This window comes from Ixodes scapularis, unplaced genomic scaffold (genome assembly GCF_016920785.2).
Source record: "Ixodes scapularis isolate PalLabHiFi unplaced genomic scaffold, ASM1692078v2 PGA_scaffold1__304_contigs__length_218370807, whole genome shotgun sequence".
NCBI classification, from domain to species: Eukaryota; Metazoa; Arthropoda; class Arachnida; order Ixodida; family Ixodidae; genus Ixodes; species Ixodes scapularis.
This window is the reverse complement of record NW_024609846.1, coordinates 115,869,188-115,877,061: the sequence shown is the minus strand read 5'-3', so window position 1 is coordinate 115,877,061 and position 7,874 is coordinate 115,869,188. Positions and strand designations below refer to the sequence as shown.

At 46.8% G+C, this 7,874-nt stretch overlaps 1 non-coding gene across 1 annotated transcript; it reads left to right on the top strand.

Moving 5' to 3' along the window:
- The first annotated feature begins 1,842 nt into the window (after positions 1-1,842).
- Positions 1,843-2,005, top strand: LOC115324924. Its single transcript, XR_003919398.2, has one exon. It is a non-coding gene; the product is annotated as a U1 spliceosomal RNA (small nuclear RNA).
- Positions 2,006-7,874: the final 5,869 nt, after the last annotated feature.

Genomic DNA, 7,874 nt, shown 5'->3' with positions numbered 1-7,874 from the left:
ATTGGTTACCTTAGGCGACCTTCCTTAACTCAGGGATGTCATTTGAAAATTGATAGCGACCTTTATCTCCAAAGTTCTATAATGCATATAATGCAGTATTTGAGGAACGATCCTTTAAATTTATTTTGAAGGCATCAAAGGGACAGTGACACCCCTCCCCAATTTTTTCGTCTTCTTTTCTGCCGGGCGATTAGTAATAGTGTTAGAAGGCAACCCAATTAAAATTTTGCTACAGAGTCACGTATATTTTTAATAAAGTCAAAAAAAACGCTACTGCTCGAAACCGAAATTAAAACTGGACTGGAGCGGAAGATGAAATGGTAGAGGAGGAGAGAGTTGCCTTAAGTCACGTGGCTTCCCCCAACCAAATTTTATTTTTATTTTTCCTTTTTTTTTTTTTTTGTGAAGCAGGCGAAACACGCGCACGTTGCACGTCGCACGGAAAAAGCGAAGGTCAAGCACTTCGTGCTTGATGTTTGTGCGCTTTTCTCGTAATCTAACGCCAGGGGGATCGGTGGCCGAATGGGCCGGCGCAGACTAGCGCGGAGCACGTAGAGTGAAAGCTCGCACTGCAGAACCCAGGGATCCTAGGTTAAATCCCTACCCTTGCCCGTTCCGATCTGGATGAGCATCGTACCGACGTGCGGCCGTGTATCACACTACTGCGTGGTGCACGTTGAAGACCCAATGCTAGTGGTTGCACCGCACTGCCTAAATTCCTCATCTACAGCTGGGCGACAAGTCGCCCTTTGGGGCAGACTAATTTCCGGCCGTATAAACATACACAGAACAATTTGCTTTACTTTGCGTAATCTATCACCAGGTTTTTAAAGACAAGGTTAAGCGCCAAAAGCTTTAAAAATTTCAGTTCAATATCGTAAATAATGAGAAAAATTATGTTTCCACTGGCGCACGCACATCCTTAATATGTTTTAGTCGAACTAGCACTAGCGCGAGGTAAAGTCTATCGATTAAATTCACGCTTGCAAGTACCGGCAACCATTGTTATGGAAACGCGCACGTGCCACGAGCGGGTACTCCGGCTCCATTCCCTTCCAAGGGCCGCTCATTTCAGTGCTGCGCAGCCTTTTGCTTCCAGGGCCACTCAAACACGGGCCTCGGGCACTCGCGTACTTCACGCCACTTGCAAGAGAAGCGCAGACACATAGATGTGATTTAGCGCAAGCTGGTCCCCTCAAAGAGTCTGTTGCAACCAGTTGCAACGTACAATCTCCTGAAGAGAAAAGAAAAAAGAGAATCTCCTATACTCCGTTTCACCTTGTGTTGTACCGCAGACAAGGCTACAAGCTCGAGCTCATAGCGTTGGGGGCTGCTCTTAACGCACGAGAGCTTGTGCCGCCGAGATGTGCCCTAGAGCAAGGAGCTCGCGCTTGTAGCCTTTCCTGCGGTACATCATAAGGGAAAACAGAGTATAGTACGTGCTTGAAGCCGCCCGTCGCGTTTGACTGCGTGTGCGCCGACGTGATATGGAAGGTTGAAAGCTCGCGCTGGAGGCGGTGCATCTACCGCACATTTCAGCACACGAGCATTACACACGCGCCTACAAAAGGCTAGTGAAGGACTCCGCTAATATCAAGAGCTTACTCAGTTCGATTTACGTTTCCCCTTGTATAAAAATTCAATATTAAAAAAATATACCAATTTATCTAGAGCATACTATATGTTAGAGATATATCGAATTCATGCTGGTCGCACGGATTGTTTTGTTGTAGCTTGGCAGACTTCGTAGAAACGAGACAAACGATGCTTGAGTAGGCCGTGTCACCGGTCATTTTAGGGTGCACGTCTAGAAAGACGCCAGTTTTCGTGCCTCGGCTGAGCATACTTACCTGGTGCTGGGCGGCCCCTGATCAGGGAGGGGGGCGCCCCGGGCGGAGGCCTTCCATTGCACTTCGGTTGGCTGAAACCTGCCACTTTCCCAAACTGGGATAGCTGGGGCATGCAATTTTTGGTAGTGGGGGAGCGGCGTGCGCGCCATCCCCCTGAAATTTAATGCAAAAAAAGAATCCAGTTTCTTTATTTGTGCGGTCACGTTTTGAGTTAAAGCTGTTTAAAGCTTTTCCTATGTTACGTTTAGAGTGGTTCAACGCGACAGACGTGACGGAGGCAACCCCGGTCTGCCCCGGTCGCGTCTGTCGAGGGGGACAGGACAACGTATATTTGAGACATTGTCCCCCCTTTTTTCTGTCTTCTTGCAGTTTTTCTTTCAAATTTCATTCCCAGTCTAAGGATTCTACATCATGATTCATGATCAACGTACACCACCTCGCCTGCACCTTGACAATTTTTTTCCCAACTCATGATTGCTGAACGATGCGAGTTTTTTTTTTTTCTTTTTTGTATAACTGAGCCCGTTCTGTTCAGCGAACACTTCTCCCCATGATCTTGTCATTTCTGTTGTTTCGATCGCTCTGAGCATAAGTTAGGCTATTCGTCGCGAGATGTTTTGGTGGCGCCTTCCTATGGTCCCCTCTCGTAACGTCATTACCTTGCGAACAACAAGTTCGATGGTGTTTGTAATTACCATGGTGGAAGCTTGAAATCATTGCGCTCTGAAGCCAACACTGCCAACACCGTAAAAATTGAAGTTCTTACATTACTCTTATTTCTGACGACGAGAAATCCTTTGCTGACGTCATAAATAGCATTCGGCCTCATCGTGGAAGGCCGATCACAGCGACGCTTTCGATCGCGCACGTCGCGTATCGAACTTTCGCTAAACTACCCAAGCACCAAATACTGGGAACGTAGATACAACCGCTGCACGCGCTCGCCTTCTCTATACTTTGTATCGGCTAGCGCACACTAAGCGCACACCAGCTCGGAGCACGTGGAGCGAAAGCTCGCGCTGCAGAACCCAGGGATTCTAAGTTGAATCCCCCCCCCCCCCCCCCCCCCCCGCCCGTCTCGATCTGGATGAGCATCGTACCGGCGTGCGGTCGTGTACCAGTGCTGCGTGATGCACGTTAAAGACCCCAGGTTAGCGGTTGCACTGCACTGGCTAAATTGCTCATCTACAGCTGGGAGACTTGTCATCCGTTCAGGCAGACCAACTTCTAGGCTGTATAAGCATACACACAACCCAATTTTTTTTTTTTTTTTTGCTTCCGGTTTTTTGAGCAATTTTTTTTTCATTTAACGTGTTGGTAGTTTTTTTAAATCCACAAAAATAGATATAATTTTTTTTTTTTTAAGTTAAGCGTGTGCCTTTAATGACCCACGACTTTGATTATATTTGGTGCCGGGTTCTGTCTAAACCACAAAACACGGCACGTGACCACGGTGAAGAGCGTGAGCGGTACTCAAACCGCCCAGTTCTCGATTGGCGGTTTTCGGGTGCAAGGGAAACGAATTTCGAGCAGAAATTTATATTCTGGGTAGTTGAGCCCACATATCATAAATGTATAAGTAAAAACCGTGGCGAGCATAGGCACCCTGTCAGTGTCCATTTAATCAGTCGTTCTGGTGTGTGAAGAATGTATATTTTTATAAATTTGCCCGCTAAACTTATAACGGGAAAACTGACTTGGTACAAAGGTGACGTGCCGTCAATTTTCTCGCTAAATTTATCGGGAAAATAAATTGGTGTAATGGGTTACGTGACGTCAGGTCACGTGATATCAATAGACGCCTTTCACAAATGCGCCCCCCGACGGTGGGGTTTTCGGCCGTTTTGATTTGCACAGCATCCCGGGATAGCAAATCGCCATGTTTCGGTAACTTCTCTATCGCGCTGTGGCATAGGAAGGTCGTGTCGTCATTTCATGATATTTCGCCACAGGTAGTTTTCTGCCTCGTTAAGAGCGACACCGCCATCAGTTTCCGCAGTGCTCACCTTGCTGGGTAGCAGCAGTAGACGTTACCTCCTTCTGCTCGGGGAATGTTCATAAATGCTCTGCTTCCAATATCATGTTTTAGGTCATCACTGTAATGCACATAAGCGTCGCGGTTCCCTGTTTTCGTTCAAGTCCAGCTACAGACAACTGCAAGCATGGCGCCCCGACTGGTGCCCCCTGAGTGCAAGCACATGCTGCTTCCGGTCATGCTTTGGCAAGTTTGACATTGCATTGGCGTGTCCGCACGAGTAGAGACATCGCGGCGTCCAGTGGCCTTGCTTGCAATCGTCTATACACCTTTTCCACACGTGATCCTGTTTACAGGCGTTGCATGATGTTAAGATTCTTGTTAGATATGAAGACAAAACGAGCAGAGAACTGCATGAGACATTCGAAATTCGTGATAAAGCTAAATATTGTGTTAGGCAGGCTTCCATCGCCCTTCCAAACGAAGAGTTTGATTTTATCACAAATGCTTTGCACCGATGTGATGATGACTACACTCGTCGATGGGGCCTATGGGAACGCTACAGAACAGCAGAGCGACAGAACAGCACGCGTCAAAACAGCACGACGTCAAAACAGCACAGCGACGAAAGAGTACGTGCCAAAATAGCACAGCGTCAAAACAGCACGTGCTAAATGCCTGTTGGTTTTCGATGTCGTTATATATTTTGCTACCTCTAATATAAAACCTCCCCCCCATGATATGAAGTTGAATTTCTTGCCGTTTTCTTGTGATTGATTCTTAAGTTGTTGACGCAGGAAGTAGCACATTTTATCTTTATTGTTTGCATCACAGAAGCTGCTGCATATTTTTCTATGTTAGGCAGATTGCTGATGCTACCCTCCATTGCCCAATACAAAATAGTAAATGAACGTTTTAATTTACAGTACGTTTTTTACGCACGGGACACTGCAACTCTTTTATACTATGTTTAATAGTTTTCTTTTAAGCCACATTACAGATATTGTGAATATAAGAAACATAGTTGATTTGAGTATTTTGTTTCAGTATGAGGTATTCAGCGCATGTCAAATATCGCTCATTTAATAGAGATTGATATCGTACTATTTTACAACTTAAATAAAATCCTTGTTCAAGGCAAGCGTGTTCTTTTTTTTTTAATGAAAACTACGTTTCAATAAAAATTCTTGCGTAAGTAAAATATAAATATAAAAAGAATAAAGCCGTACCCTCTCGACCACCAAGCTGTCCCCACTTCCATGGGTTGCTGCTGATCCTCGACACCCACCCGGAGACGCAACACCTTGATAATACGCGATTGTGAATTCTTCGTGCAACACGAGCGACAGCCCTTCATCGACACGATTTTGGACTGTCGCTTTGCTTACTCCATGTAAGATATACGTAAAACAAGAGCGCATGTCAAATAAACCGTTCTTAGATTTTCCTCTAATTCCGTCCATCGGATGTTCATTATTTCTTTCAATCGCGGTCGGTAAACAGGGCGCCGCATTTGTAGGGTTATAATTTATAAACTGTAGTCAACGAATTAACAATTAAGTGCAAGAAAACGAGAAGGAATTCAACTTCGTTGGCTTGGGATGAGAAGGTTTTACATTGTAGGTAACAAAATATAACAGCACCGAAAACCAGCAGTCACTTACTCACGGGCGGTTTTGACGCTGTGCTGTTCTGGTTTGTGCTATTTTGTCGCTGAGCTGTTTTGACGCCGGACTGTTTTGACAGGCGCTGTTCTGTCACTGTGCTCTTTTGACGCCGAGCTGTTTTGACGCATGCTGTTTTGACCGTGCTGTTTTGTCGCGGGCTGTTTTATAGTGTGATGTTCTGTCATATTTCCGGGGCGTTTATAGACGCTTTGCAGCAGCTGTGAATGGACGCTGCCATAACTGACCTTCAGTTTTTGTTTCCTCTTATTTCGTTTATTTCACTTCATCATTACCATAGCAGGCCAGGTTATTGCCACATGAGATTCAACTGTGTCTTTTTCTAAAGCATCGACCTTTGAAGAGGATCGTCAACTACCGTTTCAGTTGCTCGGCATCTCGGTAAGACAAGAGAAGGTCAGCAATGGCGGCTGTAATTTGGCGCGTTTGTAAAGCGTCTATATGTACGTGTTCTTTCCGAATAAACTACAGTTGCGAGTGCGCCTTGTGTTCGTCTTACTTCGTTTTCGTCCTTGTTGTCTTTGGCGCTTTTATACCTTTCAAGACCATGAACCAACTGGCCCAAATAACCACCTTGCTTTAATATATACCCCGTTACCTTTAAAATAGCAAACGACTGACGGCTCAATGACTCAACATTAGATGGCAGCTTGTTTGCATTGTGAGTTTACAAATTTGTACCAATAGCACATATTTATTGCAAGATGATCATCTTCATGCACTATTCATCCGTTCATCCCTACGCTGAGAGAGCGGTGCGAGCTACACGCTCGCCGGGCCAATAAACCGCCTCCCTTTGATCACGTGACCCCAGGTTCCGCACGTGGGTATGGGTTTTGAGCGTGATCACTGGGCAAATAATAGACGCATGACTAGTTTAACGAGAACGTAGCTTCCACCGCGCTGTCAAATTAGGGGTGAACGGAGAATTGGAGAACTTGTTTGCTACTTTTGAAAGAATAATGACGTGTGGCGCTCTGAAATCAACAAACGAAATTTTTATTCTTACGTGACGTCTGAATTTGCGATGTCACCTGCTACGAAAAGTACTTTTTTTTTACACCCTGTAGTGTGTATCATTTCGATTTACTCAATCTTTAAATAACGTGCAGCCGACGACTGCAACCTCGTGAGGTAAATTCATCCAGGAAATAAAGACCAAAAACATTTTTCCCGGGCTGCCTCGGTGTGTTGTGAATATGTTGTTTAGTCATGACTCGGCGAAAGTAGACATCTATGAACAATAAAAAAAGGGCAAACAAGAGCCCCGTGCCTCATCCCTGAGCGATAAGAAAAGTGATCACGATGTCCAAGACGGTGGAGCATCAGCCTAACCGGCGTCCAATAAGAATAGAAACTTCCCGTTGCGTCACGTAATGTTTAGATATAAGAGTGGGCGCTTTCGCGGGAAACCACAGTACGTCCTCTGGAATTATACTTGTCAGGCTGAAGGATCTGCAATGGAGGTTCTGCCAAAGTCTACCGTAGTCCTAGTTTTGTTCGTGCTGTGGGTCCCGCTCGCTTTTTGTCGTAACGCTACTTCTGGCACGGTCAGCAACGAGACTGTTCCGCCCACGCTGAGCTTCCCACCGTCAACTCCGCTGGCCAACCAGACGACCACGGAATCTTCGACGACCGCCGGCTCGTGGTTCTTCTGGCGCCGCTCCGTTGGTGGCAACGGCACCGTCCCCAGGGCTGAATCGTATGCCCCGCATAACCCTGTCAACGCTTCCATGAACGTTACTGGAACGCCAGATGCCGAGAGCCTGGTCACTAGGTCCTCCGATACGTCCACTGTGGAGATGTCTTCGACGTTCACCACCGACGAGCCCTCTGCGCCTACCCCCTCTTCTGCGCACCCCGAAGCATACTTCGAGGCTACCACCAAGCACTCCGATGGCGGCCACGCCACGGAACCAACCCCGGCGGCCTCTACTAATTCTGTACGCAACCTGTCTGGTACGAGGGCAGACACTGAAGGCTCTTCTAATGTTACTGGATCTACCACGACCTCCCAGAGCTTTGATGTCCGTTCCACCACAAAAGTCTCCACGACGTCCGATGCCCCTACTGCTGCACCTTTAACTGACTCTGTCCGGGGCCCGCCTGGTTCGGTGAATGGCATGCATGGCTCTTCCAATATGACCGATTCTACCACGACCTTCCAGAACTTTGTCGTCCCGTCCACTACAGAAGCCACTACGACGTCCGATTTGGCGATCATCCGTGACCGTTCTGGTATGAGGGCAGACATGAATGGCTCCTCCAATGCGACCGAATCGACCTTCCAGAGGATCAATGGCCAGTCCACTACAGAAGTTCCCACAACTTCCAGTGCTCCTGAAGATATGGAGGCCACCAGTG